Source organism: Cyanistes caeruleus, chromosome Z, assembly GCF_971803275.1.
Source record: "Cyanistes caeruleus chromosome Z, bCyaCae1.hap1.1, whole genome shotgun sequence".
Classification (NCBI taxonomy): domain Eukaryota; kingdom Metazoa; phylum Chordata; class Aves; order Passeriformes; family Paridae; genus Cyanistes; species Cyanistes caeruleus.
The window spans coordinates 59,241,240-59,267,117 of NC_141732.1; the positions used below are offsets into that span (position 1 = coordinate 59,241,240).

Below are 25,878 nucleotides of genomic sequence, written 5' to 3' on the forward strand. Positions count from 1 at the left end.
TACTACCTATATATTGGATGTTCTATCTATACAAAACCATATTGCTGGCTGTTAATGTATAAAAAATAGGAGAGTGAGAAAACAATAAATTTCTCACCAGTGTAAGAAAAGATAAGAAAAAAATTAACACATTGGATAATAGCTTTCTGAATAGAATTGGATTAGTTTGCAGGAAAGGAGCCCTAGGCACTGATCCTAGCTTCTCTTAGAGGCTGGAGTCAGTGTAACACATTATTCCCAATTTTGGGAGTAATGCACTTTTAAAGAAGCATTTAATATAGGCCAGATTCTGCATCAGTGTTCATAGCACAGATCTGGTATAATGCCATTAGTGTTAGTGGTGGTCTGTGAATATCACTGGATCACAGACACTGGGCAGGAACCATCTACAGCCTGGCTCCACATTTTGTAGTCACAGTACAATGATAGCTGAGGAACTGGTGAAAAGCAACATATGGCCAGCACAGAAAGTTATATTTACACTGAGAAGTGAACAGTGGCTTGTTCAGAAAATGGTTCAGCAAATCTCCTGGGAAACAATTCTTAGTAACAAAGGGCTGTTTGAAAGCTAGACATGCTTTAAGGAGAACATCTTAAAGATGCCAGAGCATCCCTATGTACTGAAGAATGAGCCAGTGGAGAAGAAGATCGGCCTGACCAGTCTCTGGAACAGAGAGCTTTTGATTTCAGTGAAATAAAGAGAATTTTGGACCTTTGAAAGCAGGGGTAGGCAACTCTGGAAAAGTACAAGGAGGCTGTTAGGTCATGTAGATAGAAATTTAGAAAGGTGAAAGCTCAGCTAGAACTCAATCTAATCACTGCTTTAAAACATAATAAAAAGTGTTTTTACAAGTACTTCAGCAGCTAAAGGAGGTCCTAGGAAGATCTCCATCCTTTACTGGACATGGGAGAAGCATTGTCACCAAGGATGAGGAAAAGGCTGAGATACTTGATGCTTTCTTTGCCTCAGTCTTTTACAGAAAAAAACTGATATCCTCAAGGCAACCAGCACCCTGATCTGGTAGACAGGAACAGGCAGCAGAAAAGACCACTTGAAATCCAGGAGGAAGCAGTTAGTGACCTTCCATTTCGCTTAGATGCTGACAACTCTCTGGGACCAGATGGGTACTGAGGAAACTGGCAGAAGGGATTGCCAAGCTGCTCATCATTTGTCATCAGTCCTGGCTTATCAGGGACATCCCAGGTCACTGGAGACTGGCCAATGTGGTACCCATCTACAAGAAGGATCAGAGGAGGATCTGGTGAACTACAGGTTGTCAAGCTGACCTTGGTGCTGGGGGAGGTTATGAAAACCATCATCTTGAGTGTCATCACATACAAGGCATGGACAGGAGAACCAGGGAATCATGCCCAGCCAGCACAGGTGTGTGAAAGTCAGGCCCTGCCTGACCAACATGATTTCCATTTATGACCACCTGGTGGATGGAGGAAAGGCTATAGATATTGTCTACCTGGATGTTAGTAAAGCCTTTGATACTGTCTCCCATGGCATTCATCTGGAAAGCTGTCAGCTGACAGCTTAGACAGGTGCACTGTTCACTGGCAAAAAAAACTGTCCGGGTGGCCAGGTTCACAGAGTTGTTGTGAGTGGAGTTACATCCAACTGGTCATCAGTCACCAGTGCTGTTCCCCAGCACTCAGCATTGAGGCCAGATTCTTTTTAATATATTTTTCAGTGATCTGGATGAAGGAATTGAGCACACTTTCAGTCAGGAGAGCTCTGCAGAGGGATCTGGACATTGATGGGCCGAGGACACTGATATAAGGTTCAACAAGGCCCAGAGCTGGGTCCTGCCCTTGGGTCACAACAACCCCAGGCAGCTCCACAGGCTGGGGCAGAGTGGCTGGAAAGGACCTGGGGGTGCTGGTGGCAGCAACTGAACATGAGCCAGGCTGTGCCCAGGTGGCCAAGAAGGCCAATGGCATCCTGGCCTGGCTCAGCAATAGTGTGGCCAGCAGGAGCAGGGCAGTGACAGGCCCTGTGTACTCAGCATGGATAGGCCACACCTCAAATCCTGTCTCCAGTTGTTAAGGAAACTTCCCTGCCCAGCCATCCAGGAGCCACTCTATCAGTCACTCTTGCACCACCTGAGCTGGGCCTGAAGGCCAATCTCAGCTACACACCCCACACCCACACAGCCAGATCACATTTCCTTACCAGCTCAACCCCAGGTTTCTTCTGGGAGAGTCTCAGATATCCAAATCCTTAAAATAATTTAATCATGGCATAGGAGCAAAATAACAGCTTAAGCTGTTTGCCTGTGAGGAGGGGCCAGAACAAAGCAAACCCTGGGCTTTTATACTCTCACAGTATAAACAAAGGAAAGTCCAGGCATCATCAGCTCTTCCCATGTCTTAATGTCCCCTCACCTGGCAGGGCCACACGTCCCTGGCCCCCTTGCTTTGCAAGGGGTTGGCACTTCATGGCCTCTTGCTTGGGGCTCTTGCCAGAGCTCAACTCATAGCTCAACCTGCAGCTCTCGCTGCAGCTGCACCCTGAGTTACCTGCACTCAATGTATTCCTCAACACTGCTTATGAGCGTTACGAGAAGCAGAACATTGAAGTGCTGGAGTGTGTCCAGAGAAGGACAGTGGAGGTGATGGAGGACCTGGAATACAAGTCCTGTGAGGAACAGCTGAGGGAGCTGGCACTTAGTGGACATGGTGGTGATCAGTCGAAGGCTGGATTCAATGATCTTGGAGGTCTTTTTCAGCTTCAATGAATGTGTGATTCTTTGTTTCTATACTGTTTCATTGCCATAATCCTTCTATGGTAGAGAAACTCTTACCAAAATTTCACAGAGATGCTGAAGAATAGACTTACCAAGACTAAAGTTTTCAAATACTGGAAAACATTTTTTTTTTCTTAAATCTGCATTGTGTTGTTTCACTCTTGAACTTTTTATTTCAGAGGTAGCAGAGAAACTTAGCTGAAATTACTCAGAGTTGCAACTTCAGTTTAATCAATTCAAATCTTCAATTTTGAGTTAATTTAATTTTAATATTTTCATTAATGAAATCTTTAATTTTGTCTTTTTATTGAGAAGTATGTTTGTCCTTTATATTTCTTGGTCAATTAAAAGGCGGGAAAAGCCCCTGCAGGAAAACTTGTAGGTATCTGCCTAGCTTTGGGCAAATCTGGAATTTTTTTGCAGCCTAAACCAGAATTACTTCTTTACACTACAGCCAAGGTAGGCACCACTGCAGCAGACATGTGAAAATAGCCACTTTATATCCTGCATGGCACCTTTTGCACCATTGCCCATTTGTAACACTTGTCTGGTGGCTGTTGGCAAGGCCTGGTTTAATCCCCAACTGACAGAACAGTGTATGACAGATGATGATGGAAGTCTTGGTGGAAAAGTGTCTTTCTCCCCTACTTTCTTTTTTTCTTTCTTTCTCTTAAAAAAACCAAAAAATCCCCCAAAAAACCCCAAGGCCTCCCACTGATCCAACACACACTCAAAAAACCCCCAAACCCACTACAAAAAAAAACCTGACCAAACCAAAAAGTCAACAACAAAACAAAACAAAATCCCCAAACAAACAAAAACAAGAGAGAAAATGTTGGTTGGTTTCATTTTTCTTCATCTAAGTACTTTCTGCTAGATGCATTCCAAGCATTTTGAAATCTCTGTCACTTCTCATCTTTGAATTCAGAAAACTTTTGTCTGAGGTAGTAAAATCACTGGCTAGCTAAGCCTGTTGTCTAGTGAAAGAGGATTAGCTTTCTTTTGCTTATGAGAATGACCTTATATGGAGCATTTGACAGAGGCACGTTTTTCCTGCCATCAGCCATGTTTTCCATCATTAATCTGCTTAACCACAAGATGAGATTTTATGTACTTGTTTTCTCATAAGATAGATGAAAAGGATTTCAGAACTTGGTTCTCCTTGTGTTTGTATTAACACCTTCCAATGAAATTTAGAATACTGGACAGAAACATCTTTTTGGCTTAGCCTGAGTGAGGAAGAAGGTAGCAACTTTACCAAAAGGAAAGGAAAATGGCAGTTTCTTAATGTAGCAAAATGTGCCCTCTGAGCTGGTTTCTGACCTCTCCCACTCCAGATTAATCACCCCAGGTCTTCAGAAGAGTATCTTTGAATTTTTTTTGTGTGTGAAGGAGTTTCTTCCCCCTATCTTAAATAATGTGAATTGTATATCTAACTCAGTTTGTTCTAAATCGAGTTGAGAGAGTTGGCAACTTCTTACCTGTCTATGGTTTCCCAAATTTGGACACCCCAGTGCATATGCCCCTGTCTGCGTGGCTTGCTTGCAGCTCATGCATGGTCAAAGGAGGTGAGTGGGACTCCCAGGAATGTGATTCATTCTATCTTGAAGCACAAGCATAGATTAACTCAAATGAATTGTAGCCTGAGTCTCTGCTTGAACCACACTGATAACTTCAATTGTTTGGTCCCAATGTTGGTGTCACACCACAAAAGTCCTTGGAGGGTGTTCACAGTCCTGATGTCCTTGGGGATCCAGGGTGTCCCCACACCCCACTGCCCAGGACAGCTTTCCAGCCACTGAGGGTGAGGAAGGGGTTTCAGCCATCCTCTCTGGGGGGAGTAGAGGTTGGGGCAGCATGGACTGGCAAACGTGTCTGTTAGGGCCTGGAAGAGGAGGAGTGCTGTGGCTCATCCTGTGGTCAGGTGCTGCTGTCCAGTCAGTACAGCCAGTGGCTGAGCTGCAGCAGTGAGAACTCCTCTGTCTTCTGCTGCCAGCGCTGCCAACCTTCCTCAGGGTGCTTGCAGGAGCCTGACTCCAAGTCTGTGACTGTCAGGACAGCCAGAGAAGAGATGCTGGAGTGCTACACCTCAGAAGGACTGTGTTACTGGTATGATATGACAGCACAGAAAATACCTGTAAATACCTAATTTGAAGAAGGAACCTGAATCTCTTCCTGTAGCCCTATCTATTAAAACTGCTTCCCTATTGCTCCTAATTGTTGAGATGTGGTATAACTTCTTACAGCATCTCCAGTTTCACACTATGCAGAGCATTTATGCTTGAGCATAAAAGATGACTTAAAAATGTAAGTAAATTCTCTATCTGCTGTTAATATAATATTCTTTCAGCTAATGGAGGATTTTGCAGTACCCATTTCATCTCCCAAATGTTAACTTTCGAGACAAATTTAGCTATGGTACAAAGGATTTATGTTGAGAAGTATTTTTCCTTTTAGTTTCTTCCTGTTCCCCCTTTGCAGCAGGAGGTCTATTCTGTAGTACACATTGTTCTCTGTAATTTTCTCACTCCAGGCTATTGATAGCTGTAGACAAAGAAATGACCATTTTCTCAAGGGTTCATTGTGATGGAGATTTTTTTTGCAGTGCATTGCTGGAAATGTATTTAGCCAGTTGTTAAGTTTAATTTAAGAATTAGCAAGCATTTGCCTACTCTGCCTTGACCGTCTGAGGGCAGTGTCCCCTAATACTTGCTCAAGTGATATGCCTGGTCACTGCAAACTCTGCACTGCACCCACCCTCTAAGCCTCTTATCCAAAACTCACAGGCGTCAAAAGGAGCATTTCCATGCATCTTAAGTAGGTCTTGGAATTAGATATATTTCACTTATTCTCTGGGCCAGAGTGTCTATTAATATAGTCTTTATTGGCACTGAATCCATTTTGGGGCATTCTACCTGATCCCCCCCATCTAGATCTTGACGTAGATTGAACCATGACTGACGTTCAGGACAGAGCACTCATAGACATCCAGCACAGATTACTGGAAAGTACTTTCTGCATGATGCAGTTTGTGCTTGGGTAGAGCATGACCCTGAGAAGAATATCTGGTTCTAAAGACCTCAAGTGATAAAGAATCTACAGCAGTCTTTGCTAAATTGTTCCATAGGCAATCAACCTTGCTGTCAGAAAATTCCACCTTACCTTGTTTACTAGCTAATATGTTAATATTGTATTAATAGGTAACATATTAGACTAAATATGTTTAATAAGTTCACATTCCACTGGATAATCTGTCTGAATAAGTTCTTATTGACAATGGGAAAACATGGAAAATAACAGAATGGTGTCAGTTTAGAACCTGACCCTGTGGCCATGCTTTATTCTGCCTAGTTGTGGGCAACTGAAGAGTGGCATGATTCTGTTTCAACCCACATACATAGGTGATGACAAGTTACATTTATACAGACATGCCTCATAGCACTCCTTGTCTTGCCTGGAGTACTTACACTGGAATGGAAGCCTTTGCAATGTGATTTATTCTGGAGAGAAATGGCAGATTATATTGATTTTGGGGAGGTAACAGGTAAAATAATGAGGCAGTTCCCCTTGATCTTTATCTAGAACCAGAGATATTAGGTGGCCAAATTCTAGATAAATGTCAAATAATCAAAGATAATTTTGACAGAAATGTGTAAAAATTCCTCAAGGCTACCATGGCTAGCACAGTAATCCCAGCATATAGCGTTAAATGTAAGGATTCTGTCTTTCATGATTGGCACTGAGAAGGCTGAATATTTACAGTAGAATACAGAGGTCACTGAAATTCAGGCATTCAGTTAAACACCAGTTTACCAAACAAGTGTTAAAGGTGTTTTAGGCACTAGTAACCAGTTCTGGGTATAAAGGGTGATTCTGAGCACACTGAAGAACAGTATTGAAAATGCAAAAAAATTTCAGGAAATTTGGTCTCATTGCTCTCACTTCCATGATCTCATTCCAATTACAGAGACATGATGGGATAGCTTCCATTACTGGAATTCTGTCAGGGACAGCTACATGTTTTTTTTAGGAGAAGTAGGCCAGCAAGGCAAGTTACTGCATTTGTTCTTTATGTGAGAAAGCAACCAGAATTATCCAGCTCTGCCAAGGGGTGGATGAAGAATGGGTTAAAAGCTCACAGGTAAAAATTAAGGGGCAAGCTAACATGGGTGACACTGCTGTGTTTTTTAAAGGCCATCAGATCATGAGGAAGATAGATGAGGCCTTCTACAGATAGCTGGAAGTAGCCTCACTTTAAGAAGCCCTCGTTATTGTGAGAGAATTCAATCACTCCACTCCAAGACAGCACAGTGAGGCTCACAGAGTCCAGAAGGTTCCTGCAGAGCATTGATGGTAACACTTTGGCACAGATGGTGGAGGAGACAATGAGGAGAGGTGGGCTGCTTGACCTTGTACTAGCAAACAGAGGGCTAATTGGGGATGTGAAGGTGGGGGGCAACTTTGACTGCAGTGATCATGAGATGTGGAGTTGTCTGGGTCTCCACATCTGACTGAGCTTTGTTTCATGCTCCTAGTCATCACTAAGTACACTTCCCTCCACAGTGTCTCTCTTGATTACCATTTTGGTTTAGGTATCTTGCTGCCCAATTCAGTACTCCACAGAGACTCCCCCAAACCAGACATGGTCTACTGCTCCCCCTTTCCCTCCCACTTCCTACTGCAGTGGGATCGAGTTGAGAATTGCAGTGCAAAAGGTGAAGATCAGCAGTCAAGATAAAAACAATTTACTGGAAACAGCAATAAGATAAGGAATAGTAACAGCAACAACATTAATTACAGAAGTCTTATTAAAGAGAGGGTGATTCACATGCAAAAATGCTCACCACGGACCTCAACAAAAATGAAAAATGATGGACAGATTTCCCCCTTACGCCATGTTTTTTTTGACTGGGAGCCATGCCCTTCTTCTCAGAAGCCAGTGAGAGTCCCTTTTCCCTGCCCCTGGCAATGATATGAAGTGGTATCAAGTAACATTGAGGTTGTGGTTGAATCTAGGATGGCTAGTTACTGACGATTTCCCTACCTCACAACTTTTTGCTTTTCTCACTACAGTTCTCATGCTCTTACCATTTGGCCTGTTCTCTGTGAGATGAAAAGTCAGACGCAGAAATGGAAATGTTTTTAACCTCATTACCATGAATTATGATCCATGTCAGCCCTAACATGGTGGAGATAAAGAAAACCCCAGGTGATGGTATCCTTGCAACAGATGATCTATGTTTTTTTTTTCCTAAGAAAGAAAATAAACAGAAATCTAAGGATGAAACATCTTCCTGAAGGGCATACTGAAACACTTTATGCAGAGCTTATTACCTGCACATAAAATAGGCTGGGTACACTGATATAAACCATTGTGTTCTTGAGACTTCACACCATCTTGCAGGTTTTTGTATCATCTGGAAGAGAAATAGAAGAAGGTGGGAGGACATGCTAAAGACTAGTGGCACAAGAGAGAGAAAGCTCGGACACTGTGCTGGAGTGAGATAGCAGTGCAGTCTTTCTTCTGTGACCATCACGGAAAGTTTCAAACCAAAAGATGTGGAACGGGATAATGAATTTGCCAGGTAGACTGATGTCTTCACTCCTTGGGAAAAAAAGTTAATCATGTTCTATCTTTACTGTGAGCTGTTCTTGGCAACCTAACCATATCCTGGAGACCGTGGAGGGGAGAAAGTGCAGAGTAGAGCCAGTAGACTAGTGTGTTACAGGGCTTGGTTTGTACATGCTTAGGGAAGCTGGTCAGTTGTACAGGAAAATATTTGATAGCTGAGAAAAAGCATACAAAACCATTATGCTTATTTTTGAAAACCTCATCTCCACTTCTCATAATTTCTTTTGTTAGATTTTTTCTTCAGATTGTAGTGACAACAGTCTTTCCCAGACACTGGTATAACGGTTGCAGCTTGATTTGTCACCTATATAAGTGGCAGGTGGAGCTAACTAAGCAGTTAGGAAAGAGAACTGCTTTCCTGATTGGGGTCAGGAGGTAAAACACAATAAACTCTATTTTTGGTTTTAGAAGCCTTTGTTTTTATTGTTGTTTATAGACATAGTTGCTCCCCAAAGTAACTTTGGCTTATTTGCAATTTCCTTTTTTTTTTTTTTTTTGGACTGGTACACAGTATTTAGCTGTTCAGTTCTCTGATGTTCCAGAAAATAGACAGGCATTTTTTAAAATAAATGTTCTCTTAGACTGTGGATATTTTTCCTGCCGTTCATTTCTGGATCTGTGAAATGGAAAGAAATTTCAGGAGCAGCACAAATTTATTTTGCAATGAGAAATATGTTTGCCATTCTTTTTTTTTCTCCATGTACCACAGTATTATTTTCTTAATTTTATTGTTTCAGAGCCGATTTTAAATGTGATTATTTTTAGAGTGTGCTTTATTTTTTTAGTATTTCTTAAGCATTTTTTCTTTATTATAGAAGTCAGAATCCATTTACTGCCAGATGACTGATGTTCACCCATTTTACTTAGCTGGATGGTTACTAGATACTACATGTATTTCCTCTATTGTATCCTAGAAAAACGTTTCTCCTCTCTCTGTCTTTGTCTTTTTCCTCATTTTCCTGTCTCATTTCTTACACAGCCTCAGCCTTTGTTGGTCACTCTGATGACTTTTGAACTAGTTTGTCAATTTAAATTAAATTAGCAGGAGGTCAAAAGGGAAGTTCCAGAACATCTCATAAAAGTAGGAGATCTGTTAACAGATGGCTGCACTAACAGTATTGGCCACACTCCTGTGTCCTCCTGCATGCCCTGTGCAGCTTCAGGCACAAGGAATGGTTGCTGTCCTCAGACCTGAATTCTACAGTGATTCTGAGCTGGCTGAAATGCAGCAGTGATGCCCACATGCTCTGTCCTGTGCTGTCAGTGCAATTGTCATCTCTTGCCTTGGGCTGTAGCTTCCACAGAGAAGATGCACTGTGCAGGGGGAAGGAAAGCCTCGGGGAGAAAATGCAGAACTCCACCAGCTGGCATTGTGCTAGGTCTGAGCGGACGGGTGATGTCACTGTCTGCCGTGTCCATGCCAGCTTTCAAGCTACTGACAGTTGTAGCACAGCCTCCCTCATGGAGCAGCCTGTTGTCCCTAGAGAAACTGCAGGGATCATATGACATTACAGGGAGGTGTTTTAAAAAGAGCATTGCAAGAGTGTCTACCTAGAAAGTTAATTAGCCCATGTATCAGAGAAGTGTTAGGGCCAATTTGGAGCAGAATATGACACTCTGCATACCATTGGTGTAGCATCACAGACACACTAATACACCTTCATCTTGAGGCTCGGATGGATGGAATTCACGTATGCAAAGTGGCTCTGCTTCTCTGTTTTTGGGACACAGTCTTGAATGGGCTCTGAAGCCCCTACATCTCCCAAGCGCCTTTAAAGAAACAGTCCCAGCACAAAGGGGCTGTGCTGCTCTGTGCCCTGCAGTTCTGCCCGCAGCTGCTGGCAGGGAGGCTCTGGGGGAGCACGGTACGCCCAGAGCCTTGTCCTCTAGGAAGGGTGGCTGTTTCAACTGGCTAACGTCTCAGGCTTGGGGCTGCCCAGCCTAATTCAGGTGTCTGGCTTTGCTACCTAACTTGCACTTAGATTTTATGCCCCATACGAAGCAGTCTTGCCAATCGTCTGTGCTCTCTTCCTACTGAGTGGACAGAGGCAGGAGTCAGTACCTTGTCAGACAGGATACTCCTGGAGGCTTTCAGAAGACCTGTTTTATTTGCTCCACAGAGCATGGGTCTTTACTACCTGATTCTGCTTTCTTAGGCACCATATACTTGAGGGGCTGCTAGGTTAGGTGATTTGGGTGCTGCTCTCTTAGGTCAAACATTGTTTTGCGGAGTAGCAGTTGATAGGCATGACCGCATGCACGTGGCTGGAGGGTGCTCAGAAGAATGCCTCAACACAGGTATGTGCACTGCTGAAAGCACCACTGTAGTTTTGGCTGAGATGTGCTCTCTCATCACAGGCAATTTTCCTATCATCTCCTGAAGATACGCCTTTGCTGGGGTGTAAGGAAGCCTTCAGTGACTTGACTCACCACAAAGTCTATTTAATAAAAAGAAGGCCGTGCACACTTGTGTGGCTCCAGGTATGACTGGCAGGATGCTAGCTGCTCAGGTTTTATTTAATCCTAAAGAGCAGGAATGAGTTGAAATTTCTAGCTAACTGATTTTCTTATTTTAGAAATCATTGCACCAATATGAACAAGAGATGCTGAAAAAGCAGATATAAATAGCAGTGAGATTTGCTTATTTCTGCTATTCTTGCTAAGATTTTATTATGTGTTTGTTAGCTTTGATTATATCCTCAAGGTAGAAAACAGGCTAAAGCAGATTTTATATCAATTGTCTAATGAACTTTATATTATTTCCTTGGTTGTATTGTTGTTTTTCAGAGGAAATTAAAAAGGAAAAAAGAAAATTTTAGCACTATCACTTAGCAGATAGCCTCTCCTAGTAAAATGGTCTTATCTGCTGCAGTTGCTAATCTTAGGCATTGACTGCTAGAAATATTACCATTATTTTTCTTTCCGAATCTCTCTTACTAAAAAAGTCAAAGCATGCCCTATTTATCGTCCAATTTTGAAAGTTCGTGGATTCATGTATGAACTTAAATATCAACTCAATTTTCTGAACTTTTTCCCCCTTTTATGAATCACAATACTTACTTTAACTGTGCTTTTTAATGTATTTGTAGATATTGCAGTTTGATGAATACATAATGAATAAAATCACTAGCAGACTTTTCCTCATGTTTCATGTCACCTGACAAACAAAAAAAAAAGCCCTGACAAAGAAGTTTTAGACAGTATTTGTTTTATATTTTTGGAGTGAATGAGTCTGTGTAAAAACCATAAGCTACAGAAAACCTGAGACCATAAACTACCTTTTGGTTTAGATTTTACAAAATACTAAATACCAAGGGGAAAACAAAAAACTAGACTTATCTTACAAGAATGCTGTAAAATATTTTTTAACAGAGAAGAATGAATAAAAATTTAATTATAGGAATTCTTAAAATTTATTTTAAAAATCTTTTTATTGCCTCAGCAAAAAACTATGACAAAACAGAAAGTAGATTAGAATCCAGAAGTAATCTTACAGAAACAACAGGTCAATGAAGCAAGAAAATAGTATTAGTTAACATGTGAAAACTAAGCAAAGGTTTCCCTTCTGAAAGGCAATGATCAAGAAAATCAAAGCATGAGGATATTCTGACTAGCTTAAATTTTTACTGGGTTTACAAGTCAATGTCTTCACAGGGATTAGTGCCTTCCTGTATTCTGCATTTCTCACTCCACATTCAGTATTATTAAAGGACTGAGTAATTCAAATGCCTTAACTTCTGATTTTCACAAATCTCCAATCTTCAATAAAAATTAATGTGTAAACAGAGGTGGATTATAAAATATACTATCTGATGTTTCTCTGTATAACAACTTACAATATGACAGAGGTTCTGTGGCCAAATTCTTACTTCAGAGAAAAATATTCCCTCAGAGTGGAACATAGTCCATAGAGAAAAGTATCTTCCATTTTGATCTTTGGATTGCTTTACTGACACTGAGAAATCAAGATACAAAGAAACAGTCCATAGATAAAGAATAAAATGGATAGGTTTGTTTTTCTTTGGTTTGGTCTTTTGTAGTCCCGTGGACTGCTGTTGTCTTCAATTGCACAGGAAGCAGCAACACTTGGGGAATGTTAAACAGGTCTATCCTGAAAGTAACCTGGGGCTCCATCATGCAGAATGAAAAATGAAAGGTAAGGACAAATGCAAAGGGAATGCAGGGCACAGTGCAGGAGAAAGCTACTTAATAAATATTTGTAAGTGGGACAGCTCTTCTGGAACATGCATGAACATGTTAGAAAAAATATATGACCTCTGGGGCCCCTGTCTTTCCAAACCAGATGCTGAAAATTCACTTTTCGCTCAATATATCTCTACCTCTGAAGTATACCTTCAGACATCAGAAAAGAGGAAAAACATTGGAAGTGTAGAGTGTAACAGATGACATGTGTGATAAATAGGAAAGGGAAGAAAAAGGAGCAATACGAAGATTACACTTAAAACCTACAGTGTTAATTGGAATCGAGTCATGGTGCATTTTTTTTTCTTGGAAAAATAGCAGTTTGTCATCAGATTTGGCAGAAGAGTAGCATGCATAAAAGAAAATAATATTTGAAAGTAGAACAAGCCGACATGGCACCAAGTGAGATAAATGCTTAGCTCATAATCATTAACTCCTGGCCTAGCTACTGCTTCCTATTGCCAAAAAATCAGGACTTGGAGATGAATTATATAGGCTATAAATAATAGTTCCAAGATGCAGCATCAGAAAATAGTTGTAACTTTATTTGCCCATGATCATTAAAGTGCTATAAAAACAGAGGAAAAAAGAACATCTCCTCTTGGGAGTCCTAAATCACAGATTTGTACTGGTAGCTACAATTTTTTTGCTGCAAAAGTAGCTAATGCCTTTGTTATTCATGAACCAAGGGCCCGCTTCTGTTGGCAATATTTTCCATCTACCTGCCTGAACAGAAAAGCCCTGCTGTTCTTAGAAGGGAGGGAAAGTGGTTGCAGCATCTTCTAGATGACAGATCAAAAGTGTTCTGGACTTCTGCCTCAGCATGAAGCTGATCTAGTGTGCAAAGCCATTTATTTAGCAAGATAACCATCTGGCCAGAGTAGGTTTGATGAGGTAATGGTTTTATTAATTTCTTATAGTAAGTATGATGAGTAGACAAGGCTGCCTATGGCATTCAGATATGGGTATTTCATCTTTACAAAATGACCTACCTTCCTTTCTGGTGCAAAACCTGGTGATTTTCAGTGTATCAAAGGAGTTTCCCAGTTCTTCACTGTGAGCATGGGAAAGTCCAAACTTGCTTTTCACATCTGCAGAAAAGTCACTTCATAACCACCAAGACTGAAGCAAAAAAAGGTTATTTGCTCCAGACTCCTCTATTTTTTCTATGCATGCTATCTGTATGTTCTTCTAACTTTGCTGAAGATTCCTAAAGATTTGTTGCTCTCAATCAGAAGAAGCTTTCACATTCCTTGGCAGCTTGTCTGAAAGTTGTCCCCCACAGTATTTAAAAATGGTGACCTGTTCCTTAGCTACATTTCCATCTTAAATTTCCATCTACAAATTTTACCTGTGTCTTTTTTGTGCTTTTATTTTGAGCATAAAAGGGTCTCCAGGACTGAGCATCTTCATTGCCTAAAGGAGCCACAGCAAAACTCTTTGCTTTGCTAAGTGTGCAAATCAAACTCCTGAATCTTTCCCTGTGCTGCTCTTCCAGTCCTGAATTAATTTATATAACTTTTACCTCCAATATCTGCAAGTTTTCAGTGTATTTTTAGAAAAGAAGATGCCAAAGGTAGAGAGAATTGCACTTTGAGCAAAGCTGCTTGTGTTAATGGAATAACGAATTTTTAAATTTTGGAAGAAATTTTAAGGTAAATTCAGACTCCATAAAAACCTAAGTAGCTGAGTAATGTAAGCTAAGGAAAAGGAGCTCATGTGCCTCTAAGGACATGGTGGCCTTTAAGAGGTCGTAACTAAAGAGATACGGTGATCAGTCATGGGCAACATTTCTTGTATATGAAATGAATGTTGTAAAGGCTGCTACCAAATGACATAAGGGTATCACCTTTTTCAATCTGCAAAACTAAATGTCTAATGTCTAATAACAATGTCCAGTGTATCCAATGATTATCTTAATGGACATGGCTGCAAGTTCTGCAGTCTCTGATGCAGAACGGCCAACGCAAACATGGTCATCGATGCAAGCGTTTTGTCTGCTCCTGTGCTTGCTTTACCTCCATCACTTCACCACTCTAACCTCTTAATAATAAAGCTTCCTTTACCCTTTCATTTTACTTCTCTGATCTTCCTCTGGAATTCATGTTGGAAAGCACCAAACCTAAATGAACTGCCCCAGCTAAGGAGTGAGCATTGAGAAACACTGAATTTGAGAGGGACAGAGGTCCTCTTGGCCTCCAAAGAGCTCATCAGGAAGGTTCTGAAGGTCATCAATGCATCATCACTTCAGAAGTGTTTGGTCTATTATTAGAGCTTGTCAGGGATATGGCTGAGAAGCCATGAGTGATCCTGATCTCGGTTATTCTTCTTTAATTCTGCCACCCCAGTCTCAGCAAAGCTGGATACTTGTGGTGATACATGGTGAATGGATTGTCTGCGCCAGGTCTTTCCTCTGCCTCTGCATGGGGACTTCCTTAGTCTTGGGTTGAGCAGGACCACAGACAAGCTGCGGCTGGGGTCACTGTGTTCTGGTGACACACCAGGAACAAGAGCCATGCACAGCTCTTTGTGCTACACCCAACCATCCCCCCCGACGAAACCACAGCAACCTCTGCTGGTGCCCAGGAAGACACAGCTTCAAGGCATGGAGGGATTCAAACCAACTTTGGGTATGTTGCAGCGGTTAGACGAAGGAAAGGAACACTTCCCAAGACAGGTTTCCCCCAGTTTTCCTAAATATGTTCTGAACATATGATTCATGCCTTACTCATGAGTTAAATTTAGAGCTGCTGAAAGTCAACACTTCCAGAAAACTTGTTTCAGCAGCTCTGTGGGGAGGCATTTCAGTTTGAATGGGGGAAAGGACCAAAGGAAGGTTTATCCGGACAAACACATGGCAGAAAGAGCTGAAGAAAAATCATAGCCTGTTGTTCATGCCTGCGGCCAGAGAAGTGAAGGAGCTGGGACCAATGTCATAAAGGCAGCATGGCACAGTTATGTGCTTTTTCTAACAATAGGAACCTTCTCCTGGAACAGCCAAAAACTTTAATAATGGTAGAAAGGATGGGCACAACTTGGAAAAGCTATTTTAAAAGATAGTATTGCAAACCAGCACTTGTTGCCATGTATTGTATGAGAAAATGGACTTAGAGCTGTTATGGCAAAATCCAGTGTACTGCACTGCCACTGTCAGTTATGGGATAAGGAGAAATTTGGAGGCTTTCTCAGAAGGCAGTGGGATAAGAGTCCTGGCTGCCATGCAGGTGTCCCCATGTGCTGCTTCTGCTGTGACTTGATCTGCAGGACGTCTGTGTGGAGGCAAGGCTTGCCTTAGAAGGGTGTGCACCCAACAGCAGTGGCAAGATGGGAATTGCATTTGCTTTTAGAGTGTGTCCCATGGGAGTCCCTCCCTCCCTCCCTCCCTCCCTCCCTCCCTCCCTCCCTCCCTCCCTCCCTCCCTCCCTCCCTCCCTCCCTCCCTCCCTCCCTCCCTCCCTCCCTCCCTCCCTCCCTCCCTCCCTCCCTCCCTCCCTCCCTCCCTCCCTCCCTCCCTCCCTCCCTCCCTCCCTCCCATTCTGGGTCAGCTGCTTCTCCAAGGATCTGCTTTTCACAGTTCTTTATGCAGATTTGCACAACCCTCTGGAAAAGGTCACTTTCTTCAGAAATGAGGAAGGCCACTGTGCACGTATGCATCACTTCTGAGCAAATGCTTTGAAGCTTTATGTTAAAAGCTTTTATCCATGGAAAAGCATGGTTTTCTTTTGTGTTACACTCACTTACGTGGTCACACTGAGGAGAGGCAAGGCACACACGCGCAAAGCAGTATGGACTGCTTGCAAATAAATACGCTTCAGTGAGTAGCTATTAGTAGTGTAAACATTCTTCCTAGAGGCAACTTGAGAAGAGGACCTGGCATAATGTGGGTCCCTTGGTACATGCCAGGATCCCTGGAGCTGGTCAGTTATGTCACTGCCTCTCCTAGTGAACTCTGGCAGCTTCTTGAGGAGACCCACACTTACCACTTCCCTTACCAGGTTTTGAATTTATCCTTTCCGTGTGCCCATGGCCTCCCCTGACTTTGTTTCCTGCACGTGTGAAGAAGAGGCCATCCTTGGGTGGTGGCTGAGCTCCTCTACCTCTCGTCCCGAAGGCATCAGGGTGGGCATGTACCTCCCGCTCCATCTCATTGAGGGCGTAGTGGAGAACATCAGCTCAGCTTCTCTATCTGCCTAAATTCAGCAGCGACATCTCCATTTGCCCTCAGTGCCTCTGCTTGCTGCAGAGATGGGGCAGCCCAGCCAGCCCTGTGGGAGGGATGGCCGAGGCTGGAGAGTGGTGTCCAGACCCTCCCGGCGGCGCTGGGCTCGGTGCCGGCTGTGCCAGCTCTGCGCGGCAGCGTGGCGGCTGAGCCCGGGCAGCGCAGGGACGGAGCGTCTTACGGCCGCTGGGCACCCAGCAGCCGCCCTCAGCTGCCCTCCGACGCTGAACGGGGTCAGCTAATGGCAGAAATTCCTTGGGCTGGCTTACACCTCGGGCTGTGGGATATCTGATCCGATATCTCGTGTTTCCCTGCTGGAAGCAGGCACACGCACACCAGCCTCGGTCTCAGCCGTGCTGCCGGATGGCCAGCAGCAGCAGAGGAGCTGCTCTGTGCTCACAGACATAAACACAGATGGGGCTGGCCCCTCTAGCGCCTGTCTTTAATCAAAAATCACATGTAGCTCTCTGCAGCCCTAAGGATGATTTTCTTTTCTATATATAATTTTTTATTTATTTATCTATTTATTTATTTATTTATTTATTTATTTTAATGCAAAGAAAGGGACAGTTCCTGTAGCTGTTCTTCAAAACAGAAACCTTGTGAATTAATTGCAGAATCCAAGCATGCTTGCAAAAGTTGGAACAGTTTTAAAATAGCACAGATCTGTTTTGGGGGATGTAATTATAAATGCCTCATCAAAACTTCCAGGGAAAACCCTGAGAAATGGACTTGTCAATTTTTTTTTCCTCTTTAGAAGTTTCTGAAGAATACTAATTTTCTTTCAAAGTGTCTTTCAGCCCTATTTTTAGTCTGCTCTTTATACAAGAACTTCTAACCCACAAATACTGAATTTGCTATATTGCAAAGCCTTTGAAAGACAGGACCTGATTGCTTAAGTTCTGGAGGGAGATGGTTATTTAATCTGTAGATGACAGAATGGATCTAATTGTAATATCACATTTGGGGTATTAATTTTCCATTCCAAGTTTTAGTTGTCTTGTGTAGTTATTGCTTGTGATATAACTCCATTAGAAGTTAATTTTTAAAAAATATTTGGGATTTCTGGAGCTAGAAGTCATAATGCAAAGGAAGTTCCATTAAACCTCACTTTAACCCTGTGTCTTTAGGGGATTTCTATTGGTTGTTGTTTCTAAAAATGAGCATATCAACAACCAACTTATGGGCAAGGCAGAAATTTATCCGTTGACTGTATTATCACTACTGAAATTATTTGCAAGACAAAAGTGTATGTGATTGGTAGAATATCCAAACAAGAGGAAATAGAGTCATTACTACTGAAAAATAAATAAAATATATATATATTTAATATGAAAGTAAAATTTTGATCTGAGTGATGCTAAGTCAGCCTACTCCAGCTGGGAATCTGCCCCATCTAGTCATACTCAGAGGGATGGACATTAATCTATTATTCAACTGCACAAAGTTCAGTGGAATAACTGTTCTCACTAATTGCTAATTGGCAAAATTGCTGGTGCTTATAGGAGATATTCTGGTAACAGATAATTAAGCAACTAAGTAGTTGAAAATGTCAGGAGAGAAAAATGATCTTTTCACCTCACTGAGTTCATTTTTAAAACTGTGTAAGCTGAGCTCACTTGGCTCTGTACAGCCAGCCCGCAGCTCTGCTGGAGAGGGGTGCTATAGCCACCAAGCAGAGGGCAAAACAAGGGAAAACCCATTTTCTAGATCCTGCTTCAGCAGCTGCCATTCATGCTCAAAAAGAAAGTACAAATCTAGAACTTCTGTATGTAGCTCTTGCTTTGACCATCAGGCTTTGACTGTCACTTGCTTCCTGGCTGAAAGGTGTTGTTCCCTCCATTTCCTCATGCTACTGAATTTGGAAAACCTCTTCTGTCTCTATCATCCAGATATCATCCTAGAACCTCTCCTTTTTTTGGGATGTGCCAGAGCAAGGGTGGACAAGTTGTTGACTGTAAAGAGGAGGAGAAAGCATTTCTCAGCCTTTGCAACATGGATTGGAGGGAGAAGAGAGTTTAGGCAACAATTGATGACAGGAGCCACAGCACGTTATTTTTGCTTTCCACCATGTTTGCAATTCATGTCTTGGTGTTCCTGAGGACAGCAAGGGAGCAATCCCTGACTCCTTGGAGCCTTGGGGCAATGCAGACAGCACCTCACCTCCTGGTGTTCCAGCAGCTTCTGGGACAGCAGTGTGGACCAAGGCATCAGGGCAAGGTGGTCCCAAGCAGCGTTTTGAAAGCTGACATATCAGCCCAAAGCCTCAGTGCCTGCTTCAAATCTGTCAGAATTTTGGGATAGAGTACAGCTAGAAGGGCTTCCTTCTGCTACCTCTACTCATCCGTGGCAGCCCCAAGAAGACTGTGCATATGAAACACTGGATACCCTCCAAGCTCACATCTTTCCTGGCAGCAACACAGCACTCTGGTAGCAATTTCTGCACATCAGGAGAATGCCCTGAACCCTTCTCTCTCTCAGGTGTGAGCCTGTTCCTGTTTGGACCTATTAGTGGTATCACCCAACAACCCCTTGCACTTGTAATCCAGATAGGGAAGAGTGAAGAGTATTTGATGCATTTTGCTGCTGCTCTTTCTGAGTGTGTGTTAATGATTTTCCAATGAAGAGAGCAAGGCTCCCAATGAATAAGCCTTGCATCCCTAGCTCCCAGATGCTATCCTTGTCTGTATCACTGAAATTCACCTTCCCCTGCTAACATGAGTGCCCACCCTGTGTCAATGGCAAGCTGATGCAACAAGGAGCACACGCCTCCTTAACAGTGACTATTGCAGTGAAATGTGATATTGCATCAACATTTGTCTCCAGGATGGCCACAGAAATACATGCACACCCTTGCTTGGACACGTGTTGTACAGAGAGCAGTGCCACTCAGAACCTTATACTGGGATTTGAAAGGTCAGTCTGGATGACTGGGTACTATTGACATGTAGCTGGAGTGAATTTTCCTTCAGAGTCTGCAAGTTAAAAGCCTTTCAAGCTGCAAGGTTATGAAATAGAGTGACAGATGTAGTATATTACGGGTACACTTAAAAAATCAAAATTTAAATTAACACCACACTTTTTTTCCTAAAATTTATTCTAAAATTAATTTTTAATTAAAAAAAAGTAATTTTAAAATTTAAAATTAAAAATACACTTTTTCAATTACTTTTTCAATTACAATTTTACAATTTATTGATATTTATTTTTTTTGTGTATTCCAATTAAAAACACCACCCTCACTAAGAGTCAAAAAAATCTCATCAAAAAGGAGTCCTCTGCCAAAACTCCTTTCTCCAGTAATGCTTCAGCAGGGCAGATGACAGCCTTCTGTCTGAGCTCAGAAAAAAGGCTGCAGTGGGGTTTAAGGCACACCCATATTGATTCTCATGTGAGTGAGACACAAGACAGTTTCCTCCGGGGATGACCACAGTGGCTTTACACAGCTCGTCTACTCAGTCAGGGCTAACTACATGGAGGCAGATTTACTTCTATAAACAGAATTCTTTGAAAATAAATTAATGGACTAAGAGGATAACACATAAGTTGGTGGGCATAGGAACTAGCCTGCAATTCTGGAAAATTGCAGAAAATTTAAAGAATTAGCTAAATACATATCTGTTTAGTAGATAAGAAGAGTTCTGTAGTCAGAGACAATTTTACTTCATTACCTACACTTGGTAGAGGATGAATGAACATGCTGAATCCTCAGGATCCGTGGCATGGCATGTTTAGGAAGCTGCAGGACAGAACAAAAGCTGTGGGTACATTAAAAAGGGATTTCTGTGCTGACTATGGAGTGAATGGCAAGTTCAGGTATCCACTATTATGGCTTGAGCTTTTATCATGTCCCACCATTTTCTGCCCAGAGTGGGTGTGCTGAATGTTCTGAACCAATACCTGCTGGGCTGTGACTGGTGCAGTACAGTTGAGTGAAAAACAGGCCTTGTAATTGTATGGCTAATCAAAGAAAAAAATTGTGGGAAAACCATGAGATAAATACAAGAAAATTTAAATGTTCTTAAATTTAATTGAATTTAATTTCTTGAATTTAATTTAAATTGAATTTAATTAAAATAATTCCAAAATGCTGGCTGCCACGTAAAATATATTCCAGTTTTATTTTATCATTGCTTAAAATTCTCAAAACCGGTTTTTTTTTTCATTTTAGAGAAGGGGACACCTGGATCAGTTTTGAAGTGGAGCACAGTGTTACCAAAGAAGTAAAAATGCTGTGTTTATAAAAATACAGAATGGCCTGGTTCGATGTGATCTGAAAGATCATCTCATTCCAACTCTCCTGCTGAAGGCAGGGACACCTTTCACTAGGTCAGGTTGCTCTGAGTTCATTTCAACCTGGCCTTGAACACTTCAAGGCCTGGGGCACCTACAACCTCTCTGGATAACTGTTGCCAATGCCTTACAATGTAACCCTAACCTAACCCTAACCCTAACCCTAACCCTAACCCTAACCCTAACCCTAACCCTAACCCTAACCCTAACCCTAACCCTAACCCTAATCCTAACCCTAACCCTAACCCTAACCCTAACCCTAACCCTAACCCTAACCCTAACCCTAACCCTAACCTAACCCTAACCCTAACCTAACCCTAACCCTAACCCTAACCCTAACCCTAACCCTAACCCTAACCCTAACCCTAACCCTAACCCTCCCAGTAAAGATTTTTTTTCCTAATATATGATTTCCTAATATACTCTCGTTCAGTTTGAACCCCTCCCCCTTGTCCTGCCACTGCATGCTCTTGTGAAAAGTCTCTCTCCATCTTTCTTGTTCTTTTCAGGTACTGGAAGGCCACAATTAGGTCACCCTTAAGCTGTCTCTTTTCCAGGCTGTACAATTCCAATTCTCTTAGCCTTTCCTGACAGAAGAGGTGCTCCAGCCCTCTGATCATCTTGGTGTCCTTTGGTGTCCTCCTCTGGGCTCACTCCAGCAGGTTCATGTCCTTCCTGTGCAGGGACCCCAGAGCTGAGGCAGCCCTGCAGGTGGGGTCTCAGCAGAGCAGAGCAGAGGGGCAGAATCCCCTCCCTGGCCCTGCTGCCCACGCTGCTCTGGATGCAGCCCAGGACACGTTTGGCTCTCTGGGCTGGGAGTGCCCATGGCTGGGTCATGTCCAGCCTCTCACCCACCAGCACCCCCAAGCCCCTCTGGGCAGAGCTGCTGTGATCTGTCCATCCCCCAGCCTGGGCTGGTACCAGGGCTGCTCTGACACAGGTGCAGCATCTTGCACTTGGTCTTGTCACACCTCATGGAAATTCCATGAGTTCTTATCCAAGTCCCTCTGGACGGCATCCCACCCTTCAGACATGTCAGCTGCAGCACTCAGCTTTGCATCATCTGCAAAAGGTACAACATTTCTAAAACAAATTCCCAGATGTTAAAACCCACAAAAATTTTGAGCTTTGATATATTGTGCCATTTTTTTTCCCTTGGAAGTTTATCAAGTTTGACCCAATTCTTTCAAAAATACGTATTTAAGCATTTCACTTGTTGACAAAAAAGACTCCTTCCCCATCTAAATTCAAGTTAAAGCTGTAACTTGCAGCCCTATAATTTAAGGCTCTCTCACTGGGTCTGGGGCAGGCTGGAGAAGGCTGGTGTCTCCTCTTGACATAAATTCACCAATGAGCCTAATAACTCAGGGAAGTACAAAATTGGTTGAGTGACACGGCTGTAAAACCACAGCTGTACAGTGGGGAATCAGGCATAGGCTGCTAATTCACACCAATGGGGGAAAAAATAGGAGTTTAAAGTTAATTAAAATTAAAGGAATCCCTCTAAATTATGCCTGAGAATGTTGAAATGAGAAGTACAGAAGGTGAAGGAATATTTAAGGCCCTCTGTATGCGGGAATTGAACCAGCTCTGGTAGAAGATGGTAAGGCTTTCCTTTGGCCTCCCTGTTTATCTTGCTTCTGGGGAGAATTATTCATGCAGGGTCTGCTCCCAAGGTGTAGGCATGGTCTGACCTTGGACCTGACCTTGGACAATTCCAGCTGAGTCTGTGCACTGCCTGGGGCTGGGTACTGGAGGGTTCTCCTTAATGTTCCTTGCAACTTCACAACCTACTGGCAAGGGGAAAGCCCACACTGGCCCCTCAGGCACTCCAGGTGTCCAGAGGCTTGTGGGGAGGAATGTGCTGTGGACTGCTGTAAGCACAGGCACAGGGAGCTGGAGGTGGAAAGGCATGGGATGTGAGAGAGGACCAACACCTGCCACAGAAAGGGATCCCACAACTGGCAGGGCATGAGGGCAGAGGGAACTGCTGGAAAGGGGAGGGGGAACCTCCATCTGCAGGGGAACCTGGAGGATGGGGGAACCTCCATTTGCAGGGAAGCTGTGGGGCAGAGCATCCCTTCCTGTGTCCCCTCAGCACACAGGTGTTATTTTCCTGTTGGAGTGATACTCTCTGCCAACAGCCTTCATTCAGCAGCCTCTGCCAGAAGGGGCTTTCTTTGTGCAGGCTGGAGAATACATGAAATTTGCACAAGTCCTTCCTAAGGAGCTCAGTTTGTTATTACTCCATGGCTTGGCACCATTCACCAAGTTACACTCTCATTTAAACCTGCATAAAAACTCCACTAGAGTCCCACAAATAATGCAGGTTTATACTCTGCTAATCTGAAAGTGTTCGATCCTATTGTTTTATAATGCTATGACTTCAGTTTTACAAGTTCTTGGAGGGAAGAGGAAAAGTATTTGTATTTATTTGGTCTGAGTTTTAAGTGCATTTTTCTGTGGTACCCTAAATGAAGCATCTTTCAGAAGTGTTGGTCTCTCAGACCAATATATTCTACAGTGTCTGTGAAGACTTAGCGTCCTGAGCCGTGCAAGACCCACAATGCATCAGTCTATAACAGCATTTCACCTCAGTGAATCTAGCAGCTCCTACCATGTTATATACCACATTACTCCTGAACTTCCAAAGGACTCAGCAGCCAGCCAGCCCACCTGTTTGTGGGCTGCCTTGGTGACACTTTGGTCAGTGGGTGATTCACTGTCTTGTCAAGATATCGGTGTTTTCTTCAGATGAGGTGTTACAGATCATCATCTCCTTTCTTTCTGGTGCAAGGAATCCTTGCCAAAATCTCCTGAGTATATTTTCAGTGAAAATGTCTGGAAATTTTGTGGTCTGGAAGACCACTTTTTCCCAGATCTTATGAACGGCTCCTTAACAAAACAAGGTGATTTTTTCCCCCTGCGTGTAGCAGTTTTACATCTAACGCAGTGTTATCTAGTCACAACAACAAAGTGTAGCAGGATGGAGATTTCTCACATGCATCTCTTTGGCAACATTAAGAATTAAATCTCTCGGACCCTAAACTTCTGCTTGTGCAAGTAGACTACTAGGACCAGAAAATTCACCTTGCAGATACGGAGATGAGCACAGCAGGTGTCAAGTACGCATAAGAACTTGTTCTTCCTAATGCTCCATTTTTTCAGCTCTGCAATCTAAAAGGAAAAGAAGGAAAGAGTAATCTTTTACTCCAAGTGGGAAAGAGATGTCTGGAAGGATTAAAGGAGATCCTGCCTCCTGAGTTCTGGTTATGCCACTAAGCATTTGTGATGGAAGGAGCTGCTGTTGCAATCTCTCTAGAAAATATGCTACAGCTGTAGCAGAGAGCCTAAAAGCACCAAACACTGATCACACAATACAAGTAAAAAATGGAGCAGAGAAATTAAAGCTCTCTCCTGAATAGAATTAGGTTATAACAAGAGAGGGAGTTGAAATTTAGTCATGGTTGAATGTTTCTCATTTCCTCTTAGCACTTGCAACTCCTTTTTTAAATTGTGCTTTTGTGGAGAGAGGTATTGCAATTCTCCAAGGTTTTGGAATTATCCTTGCTTTATCTTGAGAGCATTTGTCTGGTCCCTTCATGACACAGCCTCTAATCTTGCTCTGGATACACTGAGATGAAATGGGCTGCTAATTTAATGTCTGAAGTCAGAAGATATACTATCTGCTCATTCCCTACATAAAAAATTGCTCTCTAATATAAACCTCCTGGAATTCTGCTTTTCTGTCCTCAGTCTTCAAAAGGATTGGGATGTGAATATCCATATGGGTGTGCATGATCTCTGCAGGGGCTGAAAAACAAATACTAGAGTTGCTTGATACTACATAAAATTTTAATAAGAGATTGAGTCACATAAAGCTTTTCAACTGCCTTCCCCTTCTATTCTTAATATGTGTTCCAGACGGGTCTGTGGAATCTAGCTTGTCAGTGTATGTAGGTACAATCTGAATTGTGTTGACACCTTATAAGGACTGGGGAGGTGTTTTTCAGGCAGCTGCAAGGGCAATTCTCAGGCAATGGGGAGAAACACTCTATTATGCCCCCTCTAGAATGAGCTTTTAAGGTTGCTTCATTTGTGCATCACGTCCAAAACATCAAGCAGCAGTAAGAAGCAGAGCCAAGAGAGGGTTAAGGAAGTCATTGTTCCTGATGTTAACATCTTTCCTCTTTTTTCAGCTTTGTAAAAGATAAACGTTTCAGATTTCAATCTGTGTTTCCCAGCAGCGCTTTGGAAACACTGCAGTAGGCCCGCAAAAATCGCTAATGCTGGGCCAAGCTGAGATAATGCGTCTCAGCAGGAATGACATAATGTCCTAAAAGAAGACTATGATGTAATGCATATCTCACAAATCAGAGCCAATTTCCTTTAGAAAGCCTTGAAGTCTAGCACTAATACTGCAGTATGCAAAACTTTGGGGGTTTAGATCTTTTTTCCTTTTTATTTTTTTAAGAATGATTTTATAAGGCTTACAGCACTCACGCAGTCTGTCTCAATTACTAGAGAAGCTTCTCTCTTGTTCTACCCTTTCTTGCTATTCAGGTGCTTACTGAAAGCCATTAAGCATTTCACCTTGGTTGAGGTGCCTGCGATACATTAATATGAACACGGTAATTTATAGCATTAACATGGCTGTTTATGCAGGTGAGGCATAAAGCGTATATAGCATATTACAGTAAATCCCACTTAATGAAGGTGTTATCCAGGGATTTATTAGACTCAGTAATGTCTCACATAAAAGTTAAGCAGTATTTCTGC

The 25,878-nt window shown here is 42.5% G+C and overlaps 1 long non-coding RNA gene across 1 annotated transcript; it reads right to left on the bottom strand.

The window, feature by feature from the left end:
- Nucleotides 1-11,797: 11,797 nt before the first annotated feature.
- Nucleotides 11,798-16,957, bottom strand: LOC111941499 (uncharacterized). The gene is made up of 2 exons (XR_002870052.2): nucleotides 16,580-16,957; nucleotides 11,798-15,857 (listed from the first exon to the last, which is right to left on the bottom strand). It is a non-coding gene; the product is annotated as an uncharacterized LOC111941499 (long non-coding RNA).
- Between the last annotated feature and the right edge of the window lie 8,921 nt (nucleotides 16,958-25,878).